At 46.4% G+C, this 22204-nt stretch overlaps 1 protein-coding gene and 1 long non-coding RNA gene across 7 annotated transcripts in view; one reads left to right on the top strand and one right to left on the bottom strand.

The window, feature by feature from the left end:
* The window catches only part of LOC132384712 (zinc finger protein GLI1-like), a 219245-nt gene that overhangs the window by 40278 nt on the left and 156763 nt on the right, over nucleotides 1–22204 (bottom strand). The gene's annotated exons all lie outside the window — the stretch shown is intronic.
* LOC132384713 (uncharacterized) lies at nucleotides 5610–21295 on the top strand. Of its 6 annotated transcripts, none has more exons than XR_009508996.1 (4): nucleotides 5610–6097; nucleotides 7859–7969; nucleotides 8552–8638; nucleotides 12366–21295. It is a non-coding gene; the product is annotated as an uncharacterized LOC132384713 (long non-coding RNA). The 6 variants fall into 6 exon arrangements; XR_009508998.1 differs by having other exon boundaries at nucleotides 6299–7969; XR_009509000.1 differs by having other exon boundaries at nucleotides 5610–7969; nucleotides 12366–12483; nucleotides 13778–21295.

Genomic DNA, 22204 nt, shown 5'->3' with positions numbered 1-22204 from the left:
TGGCATTGAGCTCAGGAAGTGGGTCAGGAAGTAAAGTGCCAACCAACAGATGTTCGACTATTCCTTAACAAACTAAGCTGAATTCAGCGCTCAATGCGGTGGTAAGCCGCATGGATCAGGAAGATCCCGGGCTCCATCTCCAGTTTGTGATGAAATAGCTGATGGCAGCCGAGCTGTGGTTGCTACAGTTGGCCTCCTGGGCATGAGAAGGGAGGAGTGAGGGGTAAGGGTGGGCGCTATCATTTCCTGATGAAGCCACTCAAGGTTTTCCTCAGGAGCCGCCGCAGGAAGGGAAGCCGATGCCAGTGGAAACCGGAGCGCGTTGCCATTCACTTGCCCGCTAACACACACTTAAAGAAATTATTGGTTCCGTGCTGATGAGTCGCAGACTCTGTCTGGCACATCCAGTCTATAACGTGAGGCCGTGCAAAGTCTGCGCTTCGCTCCCCATCTCGGGCAATTGGGGAGTAAAAGCTTCATTACCCCCTAAGGCAAGGCTTTGCACATTCCAAACACGCTTGAAAAAACAATCCCACATGTCCCCTCTAAACCTATGTCCTCTAGTTTTAAACACAACGGCAGAATTTTTCTACTAGCTATGCTATTTGTGCCCTACTTACCGAATTACGCACACCTTTGTCAGATCCCCCATCAGCCCGCTCTGCTCCGGGGAAAACAAACCCAGTCTGTCCCATCTCCTCATAGCTGAAACCCTCAAAACCAGACAACATCCTGGTGGCTCTCCTCGGCGCTCTCTCCAGTACAAACACCTCCTTCCTATAGTGTGGTGATCAGAATTGCGTGCAGTTCTCCAGCTACGGTCTGTCCAATCTTTCATAAATTCTATCCTAACCCCCTACTGTTCTTATATTCTAAGTCCCGGCTAATGAAAACAGCCATTCTGTACGCCTTCTTCACCAGCCTATCCATTTGTGCTACACCTTCAGCAAGAATTGTACACTGAGGTCCCTCTGAACCTCAATACTCCCAATTCATTGTTTACGTTCTACACTTGTTAGTCCCCCAAGTGCATCGCTTCACATTTATCAGGATTAAATACCACCTGCCACTGTTCTACCCAAATTACCACCAGATCAAGATCTTCCTGGAGTTAAAGGCTATCCTCACGATGGAAATGCTTCCCTAAATAGTCTTAAGAGACACAATTTCTAACCCAACTGTCCATGAGGACAGGCACTGCCAATGCAAACCGTGAGCTTGTGCTCCCCGCACTTTCCACCCAGGGAAGTCACGTGGAAGTGTATCGCTTTTGCAATGAAGGCAACACCAGGGTTGTACCACAGCCTCCTGTCTCAGAGGCAGAAGAGCTGCCAGTTGGGTGTCTGTTGAACTAAGAGCTGAAACGTTGGAAAGTTCAGCGAGTCTTTCCCCCTGCACAAGCCCACTCCTGGGAGCACTGGAATTGAAAGTTTACCCCTACAACACAGGGCAACCAAAAGGAGGGCATTATATTATAATAAGGAAGGAGGAATTCGACCAATATCTATCTATCCATTTGGAAATGGCAGGATTCCTGCAGCTTCCGATGGATTTATAAACCATCTCATTCTTTGCGCTCATAAAAATATCTCTCTGAGCCAAGGTTGGCAGACTTCTCTTTGTTTAGATTTTTACTGATCTCTGAAAAGGTAACGGACGGAGAGAGCAAGGGGAGTGAGGTAAGGGGAGGGAGGGGATGGGAGGAAATAAGGGCGCACAGCGTGGAGGACAAAGGGCAAAAAAAAGAGGCAGGTGGGGAGGAGAGCGAGGGAGAGGGGAAAGAGAGGGGAGGAGACGGAAAGAGACAGAAAAAAGAGGGGTAATCAGACCGAGGGGTTGTGAGAAAGAAAGCAGAGAGCGAGAGAGGCAAGGAAAGGCGCGGGGGAGGGACAGAGAGCTAGGAGAGAGAAAATAGAGAAAAAGTGGAGGGGGAGGGAGAGAGCGAGAGAGAGACGAGATGGAGAAAGGGGTAGCGAGAGGAGATGGAGAAGGCGTCAGAGAAAGGGCGGGAGTGGGGAGGGAAGAACAACTTCACCAAAGATTACTGTCTTGCCTTGTAATAGCAAAGAAAACAGCTGCCTACAAGGTGCTGAGCACAAATCAGAGAATGATGTCATGAGAGGCCCAGAGCCATGTTTCCAGAGGTCACCGATGTCATCAAAACAACTTTCATCCCATGGGCTGTAAACTAAAACGCAGGGGCCCGGGTGCATGCGTGGACCCTTCACCCACGGAAACACGAATATTACACCGCCCACCAGAAACACACAAGCTCGGGCCTGATCGCCGTTTCAAAATCCGGCTCTGCCACTGGGACCTTCGGGGAGATCCCGTCCAAGGAGCTCGGAGGCGGCAGCTGACGTGCAGGCGATTGCATTGAGCATTGGGTCCGCAGTGGAGAGCGCTGTGCGTGTTGGATTGCTGTTAAACAGACGTGCAGCTCCGAGCCAGACATCTGTGGTGTGTAACTGGCACTCAAACCATCAGAAGCACTGAGCAGCGAGCCACCCACGGAGACTCGAGACTGCGTGTGTTAAGGCCCAACGCCATCAAACCAACATCCTGAACTCGGCTTACCCCAGCTGTTGCTGGAATTACCCGGCAGTTTTCAAATACAGAATGAGGTAGCACTGAATAAGAGCATTCGGGCCATTGTGACTATCCCCACAGTCCTGCTAATCGTTCAAGTTTTGATCCTATTCGTTTTTGACTCTTACAGAAAATTCTCAGCTGCCCGGGAGCGCTGTCTACTAATTTACTCTACACAAGCTCCTACGCTGTTTTGAACTATAGAATGAGAGTGTCTGCAGACTGGTTGTCGAGCCAAAGAGCAGAGAACCATGAGCTCAGAGGCCTTCCTCCAGTACAGCAACTTAAGAAATTGGAGTAGGAGTAGGTCACTCATCCCCTCAAGTTTGGGGTTCGTGAGACGGCTGATCCCATTCCCTAATCTCAGCCATCCCACCTTTTCTCTATTTGTTGATATTCTGCCCCAGAGCCCTCTCCCAAGGTTAGTAGCTATTTGACAGCGACGCCTTTGCAGTGAGACCCGATAATACCCTCATCCGAACTTCTGAGGCAGACCAGCTCTCCACATCGGGACTCAGGAGTGGGAAGCTGGGCTGATTCCCTTCTTGCCCCCTCTCACCCAGTAGTGAACGAAAGTCAGTAACACGAGAATGTACACTCTGTACATTCTTCGGCAGCACACTCTGGCCGAAGTGAAGAAAGCCCCCAGGGCGTCCCACAGCACATCAGCGGACCTCCCACTCCAGTCCCACGCCTTCAGACCTACAGCTGAGACTGTCAGGGAGTCTGCTCTCTGTCAGATCTGTTCTCACCCTACCCTCGGGCACTGAAGACACGTGTCTCATCAATCTTCTTGCTTTCGCTCGCTTCCTTTGTTTTTTTAATTGTCTTGTTTTCTCTTTCTCGCTCACTTTCTCCATCTCTGTTTACATTCCCTCTCTGTTCCTTTCCACTTGCTTGCCCTTTCTCACTCGCTCTCTCACATACATCCCCACTCTCGCCTGTGCTCTCATCTCCTCTAGCCCTCCTCCCTGACCATCTGTTTTTCTCACTCTGTCGTTCTCTTTCTCGCACTTTTCCACTCACTTTCCTTTTCTCTCTCTCTCTCTGCCTTTTCCCCTTGCCCTACTTCACCTGTATCTTCATTTTTCTTGCTCACCCTGTCATGTTTAACTTTCTCTTCTCCTTGTTTGTCTCTCTTAGTCTCTTGCGCGCTCTTTCTCATACTCGTTCCTTTGCCCTCTACCCTCTCCCGACGCCCCAACAATTTTGATCAACAAATGATCTTGCGTTACCCGACACATTTGTGGTCACACACCCCACTTCAAGACTCGTTGGTCGGGGAAAATATCCAGTCTGCAGCCATCCTGTCAAAGTCTGTAATTCTGTATGGCTCCCTCCGGGCGACATCCTCAACCTAACACGTTATTCTTCTCCTCTCTGCAGATGCTATCCGACCTAATGAGTGTTTCAAGCACTTTCCCTTTTAATTCTTTGGGCATGAGTTGAAATAACAGCCCCAGGACACTCCTCTTCCTGGGCTGGCCTCTGCGAAGCCTAGCAACCGACCCTTCAATCCAAAAGAGTGCAAAACGCAGGGTATCGGATCTTTGAACATAAGAACATAATAAATAGGAGCAGGAGTAGGCCATGGCCCATTCAATAAGATCATGGCTGGTCTGGCCATGGACTCATCTCCACCTACCTGCCTTTTCCCCATAACCCTCAATTCCCCTACTATGCAAAAACCTTGTCTTAAATATATTTACTGAGGTAGCCGCCACTGCTTCATTTGGGCAGCGATCTTCTAGTATCATTCCTCCATTCTCCCTCGCACAGAGGAGTGAGAGGAAAGACCATCTTTTTAAACTAAGAATTCAGAGGTACAAAGGGACTTGGGAGTCCTCGTATAGGATTCCCTAAAGGTTGAGTCGGCAAACGCAAAGTTAGCGTTCATTTCGAGAGGACTAGAATATAAAAGCAAGGATGTAAAGCTGATGCTTTATAAGGCGTTGGTCAGACCACACTTGGAGTGTTGTGAGCAGTTTTGGGCCCCTTATCGAAGAAAGGATGTGCTGGCATATTGGAGAGGGTCCAGAGGAAAATTACAAGAATTATCTGGGGAATGAAAGGGTTATCGAACGAGGAGTGTTTGATGGCTCTGGCCTGTACTCGCAGAAGTTTAGAAGAATGGAAGGGGGGATTTCATTGAAACCTATCGAATATTGAAAGGACTAAATATAGTGGACGTGGAAAGGGAACATCATAAAGGACTCCTTCCATCCTGCTCATGGACTGTTTGAACTGCTTCCGTCTGGTAGGCGCTTCAGATCCCTCCAGACTAAGACTAATAGGCACTGGAGAAGTTTTTTCCCTACTGCGGTCACTTTGCTGAACAGTTAACTGTCGGTTAACTATTACTTGGATTGCACTACCTGTATGTATAATCTATATTTTCATTTATATTTATCATCTGTTATGAGCAGAGAGACAACATCTGCCGGAAGTAAATTCCTTGTATGTGCACAGGTACTTGGCGATTAAAGTCTGATTCTGATTCTATAGTGAGAGAGTCTAGGACCAGAGGTCACAGTTTCAGAATACAGGGATTTCCCTTTAGAACAGAGGTGAGGAGGAATTTCTTTAGCGAGATGGTGGTGATTCTTTGAAATTCATTGCTACAGACGGCTGTGGAGGCCAAGTCATTGGGTATATTTAAAGCGTAGGCTGATAAGTTCATGATAAATCAGGGCATCAAAGGTTACGGGCCGAATGGCCTAATTCTGCTCTTATGTCATAGGATCTTAATACCCATCCGGTGTTAGCAGCCAGCCCAGTTAGCCCTTACTTCAAGGCGAATGGATGAAGATGTTACAGAAGGAAGGTGGCATCTGGGATTTCTGCAGCTGTTTTACATTTTCAGGTTGAAGACGTGTCAGTCATGGGAATGGTGCCAACATTGTGGTGGCAACCTCTGTTACGTACTGCTCGAGGTTCCAGATACATTGCATTGAGCAGTGGATTCGGGGACCTTTGAATGGGCTGGAGCTTCACGAGCTAAACACGCCACAGGTGCAAAATGGTGCTTGATCGCAATAGTGGGACGTCCCCGTCCTTGACTCCTCGACTGCAGTCTCACCGCAGACTGGTGCTGTGAGTCGCGCTGCGGAGACGCTTCATGTACGACCTGTGCCCAGGTTGTGGCAGGCGCTCTAGAAATGCAAATGAACAAAGAGGCTTCCTCCACTCCCGCCCACCCACCCGGGTAAAGGTGGCGGCAGTGTTGGGGCGAGGGTGGTTCGTAGATTCACCGCACTGGATTCCTTTTGAAGGTTTGGGCTGTTCCCCGAGGTAGGCTGTTGCGATCTGTCCAACAAAGAGGTGAGGCAGTGAGACGCGAAAGATAACCGTGTGGATCATGGGTTGCAACAGGACGGAGAAAACGGGGACCACCTCAGTGAAACGGTAACGGGTTTTTTGCTCGCTCAAAGAAAACTTTCATGCTCTCCTAATGTAGCCCAACACTGGAGGAGACTGCGGCCTGACCTAATGACTCGCCCTGTCCGTGGTAAGTATTTCACACACAAAATAGCCAGCGCACTCCGGGTGGGTTCAGCCTGCGAATTGTTTTGCCTCTGTGGGCAATCGTTACGGAGCAGGCAGCCCGCCAAGGTGGGTGACGCGGGGACTCCAGAGAGGGAGGGAGAGAAAAGACTTGAAATTGGCCACCAGCCAACTGTCTGAGCCCTTTTCTTTTCTTTGGATTTAGGCAGTGTGTGGGTGTTCCAGGACCCCTTGAGGTGTGTGAAACAGTACCTGGGTGTCTAAATCCTCGATCACTGCACTGGTATTTTAGCTGGAAGGGGAGCGTCGCCTATAAACACACACCTAGCAACTGCAGTCCCGGACCCGCCGCCCAGAAATGAATGAAGACAAAAAATGCTCGGGCTGATCTCTAAACATGATTTTGTAGCTGTTTACTATAAATCCCAAAAGATGTGTCACTTTAATAGAACTGGTCTGGGTTATCTTTAGAAACGGACAGAGCCCTGTGCTTCCTTATAAGGTCCCTCACATATTTGTGATGCACACAATTTCAACTCGAATTATTTGTGAAGGAGCACAATTCCGTCAGTGCAGATGGCAGGAGGCACTAACTCACAAGATTTTGTAAACTGAAGAGAAAAATAAATGCAGAGGAAATTGAAATCAGGTCTCAAGACTCCTAGAATGCTGCGTTTGCGGCCATTTCCGACTGTTCACTTTACGAGGCCATTAGAGTGCCAAAACAATAATGGAATTTAATCCAACCTGCCCGACAGGGTCAAAATGGACGTCCCATTCCCATCTCAACAGCTGAGTCACCAGCCCAGTTATTAGTTTGCCTGACCTCATCCCACTTCCTAACGTCTTTCTTGGGTCTTCCTGCAAATCAGAATCCTGTGATATCATCAGGGTAGCCAGTGATCTGTGGGGAGTTTACAAATAACAACATTTTGCCATGAATTAAAAGAGAGAGTAACTGGCATTCACATAGCTCCTTCGATTATCTCAAGGCCTCCACGCACCCTCCCTGATCCATCTTATAGTCAATAAATATGTCAAACCCACAAACTCTGGTTCCCTGGGCAATTACTCTCACCACTACAGTGCTACCTCTACACAAACTGAAAGCAAAGTGAAAATGTTAGAACCATGTAGAATGTGGGGCAACTCGGGAGCACGAGGCCATTCGGCCCGTCGACCGGAAAGGTTTCTCTCTCCACAGATGCGGCCCGACCTGCTGGGTGCTTCCAGCATTCTCTGCTTTTGTTATGGAATCGGTATTCCAGAATCTGCAAAGATTCTCGTTTCCACGTGAAATCACTGACACCACCCAGTTCCACCTTACCGTTTGTTTTACAACATTACGAAAGTTAATTCACTCACAAAATATTGTAAATCTTGGATTTACAAGACTTTAAAGTACTGCTACTACAGAACCATTGTCTTCGGTTTGCATCTGCTGCATGTTAAAATCGCAGCACGTTGCATTCACCTATCGCCCTCATCTATTGTTTTCCCATCCACCCCACAGCCTTCTGCCTGAACCCCTTTGGAATCCCACCCAGACCCAGAACCCCTTATCCCCCCCACCGAGCCACTCTTATTGGCCGTCTCAGTTGTCCAAGCTTCCCCCCTCCCTGAATTTTCTCCCTTAATCACTTCGCCTCTTTCTTGCATGGCCGGTTGCAGCTAATCACCTAACTGCCCCTGCAAGCGTCCCAGAACGATAAAGGCGCTACGCAAAGGCACACTACTACAGTACTCTCTACCCCCAACACAACAGGTGAGACGCCAGCACCAATATCTTGTGTGGAGGCAGCAAAATAGAGTGGCGAAGACCCTCAAGATCCGACCTCTCAAAACGTCGGCGGACGACACTGCCGCAGAAAACCCGGTAAGTGGTGATCGCCAGTCCCCGCGCTTTCCCCCGAGCTCCACGATCAGGCCGATCGCATGGATTCGTCCTCCTGTGTTGATTTTACCAGCACCCCCACCCCTCAACCCGATACTGAATCACCGGCCCTTTTCGAAAGAGCCGGTTCCCAAATCCGAGTGAAAAGAATGAAAGAGACATGCTTCCGCTTGATCTCCCCCATTGAAACCTCGCTTTGTTGCTTATTGTGAGGTGGTCGGAGGCCCCAAAGGATAAACCACACAGGGGAAAGAAGCAGAAAGGAAGAGCAAAAGCAGCGAGTTGGACCGGGCGGGGGGTGGCGGAGGGAGCGGGATGGCCTGAGCTCGCTGAAGGGTCCTGTCTTAAAGAAATCCCGCTTGACAGATCCTCCTCGGGTTGCCATGAGCAGTTTGCAGTGCTCTTGTCGAGTTTGCTTTGTAATTGAGTCGATTATTGACCCTGTAAAGCTACTTGTTGTACATAAACTGGAATAATAAAAGGCACTTTCGACTGGGGTAATTGCGAGCAAGGGAGAGCTGTTTGATGAAATGCTATAACACTGTGACCTGTTTTCTGTTGAAGAGCCGGTGTCCTTTTCTCTGAAGAAACTCTCCCTCAGTCTCTCTGAAGTCTGAGATGAATGTTAATGACTCAGGCAAACCTCTCCTGGTAAGCGGGCCCTTTTTGTTACACCCCTTAAGTATTAGGAGCAGTCAATGGACTCTGTAAATGCGTCAAAGCCAGGTTACAATCGTCCATAGTAGAACATGAATTTGCATTCTTAACTCACTGAAAAGGAAAATTGTTTGGAATAACCAATGTCACCCTCATGTTTTATTTTGTTAGGGGCTGAATATGTTTAGCCCTCCTCCCAAACTTCAATTAAATTTGTACAAAACAACTTGATTTAGTCTGAGGTCAGCCCCTTCAGTGCCACTTGGTGACTTTTTTGTTCAGGAGGTTGAGGCAACAGTGGCAGGGCCCCACGTGGATGAGTGTTGTCAGTGTACTTAGGGGATTGGTAGGGCAAAGAGAAATGGCTTCTGCCAAATGTGAGAAGCTTAATCTCTGGGGCAATTCTCAAGGTTTGGAACCTTGAGTATAGACCCAAGGAAACTGACAACTGGTCTGCACCCAGTGATGCTAACCTGCCTTGTAGTGAGGGACACTGACAATTCCAGAGGTTGGGATTGAACTGGGGTCTCTGGGGTCACTAGCTGCCCATCACTGAATCAGATTGTGAATAGCTAGGCCCAGCATTGTTCTCTGCAGGAGATCACAGCCTCCCAACTTGTTGACTAGGTTATCCCCACTCTGTTATCTCTCTATTAACTAACCCTCAATCCAAACCAGTAATTGCCCCCAGTCCCCAATACGGTGTCCTCTGATCTTGTTTATTAATGTCTTCTCTGCAAAACTAGCGAAGGCCTCCTGGAAGTCCAAATACATCACATCAACTGGTTCACCCTTATCTATTCTGTTAGTTACAGCCTCGAAAAATAGCATAAGATTTGCTAAACATTAGTTGTCTTTCATTAATCTGTCACATAGAAGCATAAAAAGTGGGAGCAGGAGAACAGGAGAAGGCCATTTGGCCACCTTCTCCCCATTCCAACATGATTGTGGCTGATCACCCACTCTGTACCATGTTCCTGCCTTCTCCCCACTTCTCTTGATCCGTATTACATTGGGAAACCTATCCATCTCCTCTTGGGTACACTCACTGACATAGTCTCCACTGCCTTCTGTGGTGGAGAATTCCACAGATTCACCACCTCTAGGTGAAGATATTTCTCCTGATCTCACTTCTGTATTTCGTACCCATACCCAGAGGCTGTGACTCCTTGGGTCTGGATTCTCTCAGTATCGAAACATCCTCCCCATATCCAACCTGTCCCGTTCTCTTTGAACATTATACATTTCTTTGAGATCCTCTCTCATCTTTCTGAACTCCAGTAGCTACAGTCCTAACCGAACCATTGCTCGTCCAGTGCCATCCTCAGGGATCAGTTTGGTGAACCTTCACTGAACACCCTTCTTAGCAACAACATCTGTCCTTGTATAAGGAGACAAAAATTGCACACAAAACCCGAGGTAGGGTCTCCCCAAGGCCCTGCACAGCTGCAGGAAAATGTTGTTACTCCTGGATTTAAATCCTGTTGCAATGAAGGTCAACATACCATTTGTCTTCCTAACTGCTTCCTGCAGCTGGAAGTGTGCTTTTAGAGACTGGTCTTCAAGAACACCAATGAATTGTCACACCATCAATTTACCCAATTTATCTCTATTTTCAGCAATGTTAAACAGCATCGACCATGCATTTGCCCACTCCTCCAACTTGTCTACTCTCTGCATCCTACTCATTGTTCACACTCTTGGCCCCAACCTCAACTTCTTGTCATAGAGCAATAATGGAATAACCAAGACAGGGAGCATTAAGTGTCTGAGAATGTGGCAGCACCACTGCAAAAGGGATGTGAAAAAGCTAATAGCAGCAGTTCAGAGTTTTAGAAACCTCTCTAGTTTGTGCTTATAATTAAATAAAGGCAGGTTAACAAAGGAATCCCACACATTTACAGTAACACAGCACAGACAGATAAGTTAGATATGGTCCTTGTGGCTAAAGGGATTGGGGGTATGGAGAGAAAGCAGGTACAGGGTTCTGAGTTGGATGATCAGCCATGATCATACTGAATGGCGGTGCAGGCTTGAAGGGCCAAATGGCCTACTCCTGCACCTATTTTCTAGATGTTTCTAGAAACAGGCCCTTCAGCCCACCATGTCTGTGCTGACCACCAAGTGCCCATCTACATTAACCCCATTTACCAGCACTTGGTCCATACCCTTCTTTGCCTTGGTGATTCAAGTACATATCTCAAAGATTCAAGGCATATTTATTATCAAAGTATGTATGCAGTATACAACCCTGAAATTCGTCTTCCCACAGCCACTAAACAAAGAAAACCTTTCAAAGTAAAACATCAACCGTACAAAAAACAAATCCCACAAATAATAACAAAAAAAGTGAACAATACAGAATATTAAAACACAAAATCGAAAGAGCCCTGGCATATTCAGTTCAGCTCAGTGTTTGTTATCTGTAAGCTGCTCCAATTCAAAGACACCCAAAATAACAACAACCCTGGGAGAACCTGGCGGGGGTGGGGTGAGGTGGTAATTGATGGGAATGTGGGGAGAATAAAATGGTGTGCAATTCCCACCAGGGGTTCCCAGTGTTTTTTTATATGCCATGGAGCCTTACCATTAACTCAATGATATCTGTTCCCCATTACACTGTTTAAATTGGGAGAAACATGTTGAATTGTCTAGATGGAGATGAATGCAACAGGCATTCTCACATGACTGGTGTTAACAACCAAAGACTAATTTCCCCTTGTATACATCCACAGGGAATGCAGAGATATTAGCATCTTCTCAGTCTTTTCCCCAGAGTGTGGACACCAAGATCTAGAGGGCATAGGTTTAAGGTGAGAGAGGAGGGATTTAATAGGAACCTGAGGGGCAATTTCTTTTACATAGGAGGTCATGTTCATGGAATGTGCTGCCAAAGGAAGTGACTAAATGATTACTGTAACAACTTTTAAAAGTCGTGTGGATAGGAAAGGATTCAGTATCAGAATCAGGTTTATTATCATGAAATTTGTTGTTTTTGTGGCAGCAAGAAGTGCTGTAAGGTTTTGTGTGCAAGAAATACTACACGTTTCAAAATAAAGAAATGGTGTAAAGTACTATTCAGAAAAGTGATGGTGGAGGAGCAGAAGCTGTTCTTGAAACATTGAACGTGGATCCTAAGACTTCTGCACCTCCTTCCTGATGGTACTGATGAGAAGAGAGCATGTCCTGCGTTGTGTCTTTAAAGATGATTTAGAAGGATATAGGCCAAACACTGGCAACTAAGACTAGCTTCGATGGCTGTTAAAGATACCTCAGAGATAGCTCAATACACAGAAGTAATGTTCCCAGGTCACAAGGCAGTGGGCACATTTGTACCCCACATCAGCTCCACCAAATAGAGAAACTTGGATATTAAAAAGTGTGATACCGTAAAGTCATACAGCACAGAAATGGGTCATTTGGCCCACTTTAATCATGCTGGCCCTTTACACTGATCCAATTTAACAGCAAAAGCTAATTGTAGTTGCTGGAAATCAGAAACATAAAAATAGAAAATGCTGGGAAATCTCAATGGGACAGAGACGGAGACCTGAGACATCCACTGGTTCTCCTTCCTCAAGTGCCACATATAAACAGACTGCTGGAGGAACTCAGCGGGTCAAGCATCAGTGGGCGGGGGCTGGGGTGGGGATGAACAGTCTATGTTTCAGGTCAAGATCCCACATTTACAGAAACGCCGACTGTTTATTTTCCTCCATAGACGCTGCCCGGCCGCCATTTTGGTTTTTTTCGCTGCAGATTCCAGGGACCCCATGCACTGAAAACAAGGTCGGCATTGATTGCTAGACCGTTTAGGAATCACACACGAGCCAAGCTTGGTAAAGACATTAGATTTCCTTCATTAAGACTATTAGCGACTCAGATACGTTTTCACAATGTAACTTTTTTATGGAAAAGAAATCCATATTACTAGCTGCTGGATACAAAACTGCTGCCACTGGGTCACCAGCTTGTTAGGGTAATCGGCGCAGGCATGAATTGCCGAGAACCCACTACACGTCTTTGCTAATATCTCGACTGTAAAGACATCCCGTGGACGAGAGGCGAATTAACAACGGTAAAACAAGAGCTTGTCATGTACCGAAAAAAGGGTTTGGAAGGAGCCCGTGGAGGGGAACAAAGAGGATGCTGTGGCCGAGACCAAGGCCGACCTCAGCGGCCCCGATGAATGACTCAGCACCCCCCCACCCCGCCACACACACACCCACACCCTTCCCAGCTCCTTCCCACCCGCACGACTTAGGCTGCCGTTTGGAAACCGCCTTGAATCTATCCGGGTTGGTTAACAAAACCTTGTTTTAAGATAAAGAGGAATTGCAGTGGGTGGTCCCTATTAAACCCCATCACTTGGGAATGGACTTCCAGCGTTTTTTTTCCGGGAGCGCTGGCAGCTCGGGGCAAAGGTGCGGCTTTGTCCCGGCAAGGCTCCGCTAGCCCGCTGCGTCCCCGCGTGGAGAACTCCTCCTTGCGCCAGTCAGTTGACTTAAATAGAAACGCACTCTTCAATTAACCCGCAACTTCTCACGATAAACAAACAAATTGGAGGTCAACAGGGAGAAGTCGATTTCAGGTCAGATCCCTGCTCCTCGTCCGATGTGCCTACCACAGGTGGCCGTTGTTCAGTCAAAGCCAGTCCGTCTGATTTATTCTATTTCAGCAGCATTACTGTACATCCCTACTTGCCCCCTGAGCGGTAGTGAGCTGCCTGCAAGTCAAGGCTTGCTGGGCCATTGCAGAGTCAAACATATAGTGTGGGAGTGGAGTCACAAACAGGAGAAACACATACAAAATGCTGGAGGAACTCAGCAGATCAGGCAGCATCTAAGGAGGGAAATGAACAGTGGATGTTTGAAGCCAACCCCTTAGTCAAGACTTAGCCCAAAACACTGACAGTTTATTCCCCTCCATAGATGCTGCTTGACCTATTGAGTTCTTCCAGCATTTTGTGTGTGTTGCTCAAGATTTCCGGCATCTGCAGAATCTCTTGCGTTACAAACTCAACTGTGATGGCAGATTTCCTTCCCTTGGGGCACATTACTGAGGCAGGAGAAGATTAACAACAATACAGTAATTTCTGTGATTACTATCACTAACTTGCTCCCCTCCATCTAGGCAAATCCTGATTATTAACCGCAGCTGCTCTGGTGGAATTTGAACTCACATCTCGCGGGCAGTGGAGGAGGGGGATATTCTTGGAACTTAATCAGTATGCAAGAATTGTACTTCAAGCTACATCACAGACGCAGTGGGTACTCAATCCATCAAATGTATATTCACACAGGTTATAATAATAAATTGATTATCAATTACACACACATGCACACACTCACTCACATACATATCCATTCAAGGCTGTGAGGCAGTGTGGATTGTCAAGGCAATGCTGGGAGGTTTCAGGGGCACATAGGTAGGATGAGCGAATGGGCAAGACTATAGCAAATAATGAGGTAAAATGTGTGATGGGAAGATTAGAAAGTCAGGATGTTTTATAACACTTGTGCTACTGAAAAGTGTTGCTCACTGAGACCTGGGTATCCTTTACCGAAATGGTCACATAGGTGTAATTGGGAGGCGTGGGCTTGTTGAGCTGGAAGGGCCTTTTACCATGCTGTGTCTCTAAACTAAAATAAATAACTAAATAGTTGAAAGTGAGCATGTTGATAGAGTAAGCAGTTAGGGAGGCAAAACTTTATTATATAAGGATTAGAATATAGGTAGTTCTGCTATAATGTGATAGATATGTTCCTAACCAATCTCATGTTATAGAAAACAAGAGAGAATCTGCAGATGCTGGAAATTCAAGCAACACAGACAAAATGCTGGAGGAACCCAGCAGCCCAAGCAGCATTTATGGAAAAGAGTACAGTCGATGTTTCAGGCTGAAATATCGACTGTACTCTTTTTCATAGATGCTGCCTGGCTTGCTGAATTCCTCCAGCATTTTGTGTCATGTTATAGAAAGATGTGTTATAGCAGAACAAGCTATAGTTGCCTTCCAAACACAGATTTAAACAGGTTTTTCCATGTGTTTCTCACCAAGGTTGCCTGAATAATTAAAATATTATTCGCTATTCTATTGATTATGTTATAACCAAATTGTGTTATGGAATATGCTGGAAATGTGATGCTGACATGTGATGAGGATGTTAGGAGAATTCAGGGTGACTTGGATAGGCTGGGTGAGTGGGCAGATACTTGGCAGACGAAGTTTAATGTGAATAAGTGTGAGGTTATCCACTTTGGGAGTAAGAACAGGAAGGCAGATTATTATCTGAACAGTGTAAAGTTAGGTAAGGGAGAAATACAAAGAGATCTAGGAGTCCTTGTTCGTCAGTCACTGAAGGTGAATGAGCAAGTGCAGCAGGCAGTGAAGAAGGCTAATGGCCTTTATTACAAAGGGAATTCAGTACAAGAGCAAGGAAATCCTCTTGCATTTGTACAGGGCCCTGGTGAGACCACACCTGGAGTGTTGTGTACAGTTTTGGTCTCTAGGGTTAAGGAAGGATATCCTGGCTATAGAGGAAGTGCAGCGTAGGTTCACGAGGTTAATTCCTGGGATATCCGGACTGTTTTACGCAGAGAGGTTAGAGAGACTGGGCTTGTACATGCTGGAATTAAGGAGATTGAGAGGGGATCTGATTGCAACATATAAGATTATTAAGGGACTGGACAAGATAGAGGCAGGAAATATGTTCCAGATGCTGGGAGAGTCCAGTATCAGAGGGCATTGTTTGAAAATAAGGGGTAGGTCATTTAGGACAGAGTTAAGGAAAAACTTCTTCTCCCAGAGAGTTGTGGGGGTGTGGAATGCACTGCCTCAGAAGGCAGTGGAGACCAATTCTCTGGATGCTTTCAAGAAGGAGCTAGATAGGTATCTTAGGGATAGGGGAATCAAGGGATATGGGGACAAGTCAGAAACCGGGTATTGATAGTAGATGATCAGCCATGATCTCAAAATGGCGGTGCAGGCTCGAGGGGCCGAATGGTCTACTTCTGCACCTATTGTCTATTGTCTAAATCTTGAGTAACAATACAAAATGCTGGAGGAACTCAGCAAGTCAGGCAGCATCTATGGAAATGAATAAACAGTTAACCCTTCCTGCTGAAGGGTTGAGTGTTTATTCCCCTCCACAGATGCTGCCTGACTTGCTGAGTTCCTCCAGCGTTTTGTGTGTTATGGAAATGTGTTGTAGCAGAATTGCCCATACGAGAGTGGAGGGGGACTGTATCTGTAGCTATTGTGCACAGATCCCCATGCCTATGAATCAATATGATGAATCTTTGTTCCAATAGCGTGAGTGGTACAAGGGTTTACCAGACCATAAAAACATGAGACATAGGCGCAGAATTAAACCATTTGGCCCATTGAGTCTGCTCCGTCATTCCACCATGGCTGATATATTATCCCCCTCAACCCCATTTTCCTGCCTTCTCTCCGAAACCTTTGATGCCCTGACTCACCAAGAACCTATCAACTTCTGCTTTAAATATACCCAATGACATGGCCTCCACAGCTGACTGGCAATAAATTCCACATATTCATTGCCCTGGCTAAAGAAATTGCTCCTCACCTCTGCTGAAAAGAAACGTCCTTCTATTCTGAGGCTGTGCCCTCTGGTCCTAGATTCTCCCACTATTGAAACATCATCAATCAGCTCCAGAGAAGCTGGGTTTGTCCTGTGAGGGTAGCTGAAGCAGACTGGGCCTATTTACACCTGAGTTTAGAAGTGAGCTCATTGAAACCTACAAAAATGTTTCGAGTGCTTGAGAGGCCAGATGGGGGAAGGATATTTCCCCCAGATGAGGAAGTCAAGGACCAAGGTTCACAGTCTCAGAATAAAGGATCATTCACTCAGGGCTGAGATGAGAGGAAATTTCTTAAGCCGGAGGATGGTAAATCTTTGAAATTCTCTCCCCAAGAGGTTCAGACACTGGGTATGTTCATACAAAGATTTATATATTTATTTTGGATAGGAAAGGAATCAAGAGATATGGTGTTAATACAGGAAAACGGCACAGAGCTCACAGGTCAGCCATGGTCTTATTGAATGGTGGATCAGTAACAAGTGGCCAATGTCTGCACCTGTGGCTTATGTTTTTACAGGCACTCAGGCTCACATTCACACTCATACCCTCACCTCCACACAGGCACACAATGCATGCACAAGTACTGACATTTAGACACATGAACACACGTTGTATATGTACACGCACAGTGTAATGAATTGATCTGTATGCACAGTATATAAGGCACTGTATTCAGTACATTTGACAATAATAAAAAAACAATAAATCAGTGCTGATTGCTGATGTCAACGAAGCTCCCGTTTTTTATCTCACTGATAACAAAGTCTGTGAATGTTCTAAAGCTTTTTAATGTTGCTACTGCACAAGTACAGGCATTAGACTGAAAATGACTGCTGGCAAAATTAGCTTCTCACATTCTTCTGACATTCTTGTCATTTCATTTAACCCAGTTGCCTAACCTGCCAACTTTAAACAAATTAAGGTGCTGATTGCAGGACAGGAGGTCATGGGTTCAAGTCCCATTTGAGCACCAAGTTCCCTGTGGACACTTCTGCTGCAAGGTCAGGGAAGATGAGGAGTTGGGTTTGGTCACTGAGGCTGCTGGCTGTTGAAGGAGACATTAACTCAATGCCTGGTCTGACACCAGTCACTTGGAAAGGCTACCTGAAGGACAAAGAAATTCACCCCACCATCCTGGCCAATATTTATCTCCCAACCACACAAAAAATAACTGACCTGGGGAGTAACTGACATGTAGTAAAGGGATTAAATCCTGGCTGTTAAACATGTTTCAGTCCTTAGTGCGCAGGTCGCCTGGATAGTGAACCTGTTGCTGTTCCTCTATGCATACCACACACGGGGGCTGGTGAACTCAATGGTATCAGTTTCAATGTCACCCACAAACTCCCATCGGCAGGGCAGGCCCACACAGAAGCAAATGGTAATGAGGAGTCAGGGCCTGTTTCTGTGCTAATTATACAGGCCAGGGAATCTGGAAATGTGGATGTGCCATCTTTAATCAGCCTGGCCCTACTCTAAGATCTTTTCTTATTACTTGCTTCTGCCCCAGCAACCCACCCTCACCACAGGCATCAGTTGGGGCTCCTCATCACTTCCATGATGAGTGGCCAATCTTATATCCCAGCTGGATTCTGACACACCTCCTTTCTTACACTGAGTGATCGAGAGAGACAGCACGGATACAGGCCCTTTAGCCTACAATGTCCATGCTGACCATCAATTGATCCCATTTTATTCTCCCCACATTCCCATCAACTGTGTCCAGGTTCTACCCCTCTCCCACACACCAAGGGCAATTTACAGCGGCCAATTAAACCCACCAACCCGCACGTCTTTGGGGTGTAGGAGGAAACCAAAGCACCTGGTGGAAACACACGCGATCAGGGGAGAGCGCGCAAACTCCACACGGACAGCGCTGGCGATCAGGATCAAACCAGGGTTTCTGAAGCTGTGAGGCAGCAGCTCTACCCGCTGTGCCACTGCACCGCCTCAGTATATCCCGATCCAACACACTCTCCAGTCCCATCCTTGCCCTTATTGATGCAACTCTCATGTCTGACCCTCTCTTCCCTCAATCCCACCCATGCCTTGGGACTCCTATATGATAAAGTTTAGTTTCTTGGAAACTACAACAGACAGAGCAGCAGTTTAATATGGCTTTTGAGGCATCAAATAATTTCTGCTGCATAGAGTTATTCAACATAGAAAGCCCAAATGTCCACGCTGACCTTTTAGTTCACCTACACTATGCTAATGTGTTCTTCATCTTTAACTCAGTCTTCTTCATAAGGTCCAACTGTGCCCAAACTGACTGCTTCTAAACTACAAATGTGACTGCATGTTAAAGTAAATCAATAAACTCTTGGGGAAAAAAAACTGCTTTTTCCTCAAATGCAATGTTAAATTAAACCCAAATGCTTGTACCTTGTGGCAGATCTGAGAAACAAATAGAGATTTATTTTCTTTGTAATGCATACTTCATACCAAAACCAGTATGAAAAGCAGCTAGGACAAGAAAAAGTACTTTCTTTTCAGTAAAGGACTGAAATCCAACTCTTAAATTCGTTAACAAGAGTCACGTCATCTTTCAAATGTTAAAGAGTAAAGAAAATATGAGAATTTTGAAAGGATTTGGCACTGTATCATCTATGTACATGGTCCCTTTAAGGTGTTGTTGATAACTGTGCATTCAGTAGGCAATTTTTTATGTAAAATGGCTGACATTCAACTGATGGAGGAGGCCATAAATCCAGTAACTGTGGTCGCCCTTGTGAATGATCTCCTCTCCATTAGAAGCAGAACATGTTTGCTTGAGCAGTGATAATGGTTTATTTATGCCAAAGCTACTCAGGGGGCTTTTCCACTGATAGGGCCTTTGTGTCCACGCTCTGCGTATTCGCTCTCGATCCCTCTGTAAACATTTGGCCTGAGCTGCTCTCACTTGACAGAGAGGAGAGCACACTTTGCTCACCGGCCAAGACTGCCAGGCCTCTCTCCGAGGCCCTTGACACGGTGAGGCAGATTGGCCTTTATAACACAGGAGGGAGCGGTTCAAGTACCCAGGTCATTGACTGAATGAAGAGCCTTTCCCTCTGGAGCTGGGTCTGTAGCTGGGTACAAGAGTGGAGTGTTGTGAAGAGCCCTTCTCATATAGAGCTTACAATGTAGCAGGAAAGGTCAGCTGTAATATAACAGCCATTTGGCCCACTGGGTTCATGCCGGCTCTTACTCTCAACCAATGGATTTCTTTGAGCCACACAGCATGGAAACAGGCCCTTTAGCCAATCAAGTGCATGTCAAACATCAAATCCCATTTTGATTCTATTTTATTCTCCAATGTTCCCATCAGCCCATCTAGTCTATGCTGGATGAGGAGTGATCACATTCCTCTTTTAATTTTTCCCTCTAACCTATTCTTCCCACACGTCCATCAACTCCTCCCAGATTCTACCCCTCACCCACTCACTAGGGGTAATTTACAGCAGACAATTAACCTCCAAACTTTGGGATGCAGAAGGAAACCAGAGTGCCTGGGGAAACCCACTGGGGTGCAGACAGCGGCTGAGGTCAAAATTGAAACGGGATCTCTGGCGCTGGGAGGCAGTAGCTCTACCCGCTGCATCACTCTGCTTTCTAGTAATAGCAGGGTTCTCAGAGTGTGCGTGGCACAACTGGCAGGTGTGTTTACTGACACTTTTAATCTCTCCCTCTCCCAGTGTAGAGTGCCCTCCTGCTTCAAATTATCCACCATTGTCCCTGTACCAGAAAAGACCAAGGTAACATGTCTGAGCGACTGGCATCCTGTCACACTCACCTCAATAATAAGCAAATGCTTGAGAGGCTGGTCAAGGACTACATCTGCAGCACGATACCACCCAAACTGGACCCCCTACAATTCACCTATCGACACAATCAACCACAGATGAAACAATAGCCGCAGTTCTACACACCGTCCTTACACATCTGGAGAAGAAGGATGTTTATGTGAGAATGCTTTTCTTGGACTACAGTTCAGCATTCAACACCATAATTCCATCCAGGCTCGACAAGGACCTCAGAGACTTCGGCCTTCACCCTGCCTTGTGCAGCTGGATCCTGGACTTCCTGTTGGATCGCCAGCAGGTGGTAAGAGTGGGCTCCCTCACCTCTGCCCCTCTGATCGTCAACACAGGTGCCCCTCAGGGCTGTGTACTAAGCACCCTCCTTTACTCTGTATACCCATGACTGTGCCACTACCCACAGCTCCAGTCTGCTAATTAAATTTGTTGACAACACCACACTGATTGGCCTAATATCAAATAATAATGAGGCAGCCTGCAGAGAAGAAGTCATCTCTTGGCCACAGTGGTGTCAAGAAAACAACCTCTCCCTTAATGTTGCAAAAACAAATGAGCTGGTTGTGGACTACAGGAGGAATGGAGACGGGCTAACCCCTATTGACATCAATGGAACTGGGGCTGAGAGGGTGAACAGCTTTAAGTTCCTCAGCATCCACATCACCGAGGATCTCACATGGTCTGTACATACCAGCTGTGTGGTGAAAAAGGCACAACAGTACCTCTTTCACCTCAGATGTTGATGATGTTTGGTATGGGCCCTCAAATCCTAAGAATTTTCTACAGGGGCACAATTGAGAGCATCCTGATCTGCTACATCACTACCTGGTATGGGAACTGTACCTCCCTCAATCGCAGGACTGCAGTGGGTGGTGCGGACCCAGCGCATCTGTAGATGTGAACTTCCCGTGATTCAGGACATTTACAAAGACAGTTGTGTAAAAAGGGCCTGAAGGATCATTGGGGACCCGAGTCACCCCAACCACAAACTGTTCCAGCTGCTACCATCCAGGAAGCGGTACAGCAGCATAAAAGACAGGACCACTGGGCTCCAGGACAGCTTCTTCCACCAGGCCATCAGACTGATTAGTCCACACTGATACAATTGTATTTCTATGTTATATTGACTGTCCTGTTGTACATAATATTTATTATAAATTGCTATAAATTGCACATTGCACATTTGAATGGAGACGTATCGTAAAGATTTTTACTCCTCATGTATATGAAGAATGTAAGTAATAAAATCAATTCAATTCAGTCATTGATTTCCATGACTCTGCTATCTGTTGCCCCAGCACCAAACTCTGCAATTTTTTCCCTAATGAAGATGATCCATTAAAATGGGTTGTTAAAAAGGTATATGGTCTGTTGGCCTTCAGTAGTTAGGGGACTGAGATCGACAGCAGCAAGATAATGTTGCAGGTTGATAGACCACACTGTGTTCCGGTCGCCTCATCAAGCTTTATGGAGGATGCAGAGGATAGATCAAGCTGGACTGAAGGAGGATGAGAGGTGATTTGATAGAGGTGTACAAGATGATAAGAGACATAGATAGAATGGGGTGGGCAGAGACTTTTTCCCAAGTAATATGAGAGGGCATAATTTTAAAGTGATTGGAGGAAAGTATAGGGGGGATGTCAGAGGTAAATTCTTTACACAGGGTGCGTGGAATGTCCTGCCAGCAGTGGTGGTAGAGGCAGATACATTAGGGGCATTTAAGAAACTCTTAGATGGGCACATGGAAGATAGAAAAATGGAGAGCTATGTGGGAGAGAAGGGTTCAATTGATCTTAGAGTAGGTTAAAAGGTTGGCACAACATCATGGGATGAAGAGCCCATTCTGAGTTGTAAACTACCCCACTGGCCATACTTTCACCTACTGGTCCAATTCTGCGTTTGAGTGTCAGTCTGGTCTGATTACGGGAAGGATGGGAAGTTTCACTAACCACTGTCAGTAGCAGAGCTCTGAGGAAAACAGAAGATGAGGAGCCACCTGGACTCAGCCCAATACAACACAGGCTCATCCAAAGCGGAGTTCATTGTCATAAGCAAATGTACAGTACATGTATGCACAGGTGCAATGAAAAACTTGCAGCAGCATCACAGGCAAACAGCATCAGAGAAGTAGCATTCAAAAGAAAAACTTACATTA

Source organism: Hypanus sabinus, chromosome X1 (genome assembly GCF_030144855.1).
Source record: "Hypanus sabinus isolate sHypSab1 chromosome X1, sHypSab1.hap1, whole genome shotgun sequence".
Taxonomy (NCBI): domain Eukaryota; kingdom Metazoa; phylum Chordata; class Chondrichthyes; order Myliobatiformes; family Dasyatidae; genus Hypanus; species Hypanus sabinus.
The sequence above is the reverse complement of the archived record's forward strand: the minus strand, read 5'-3'. Positions and strand labels throughout refer to the sequence as shown.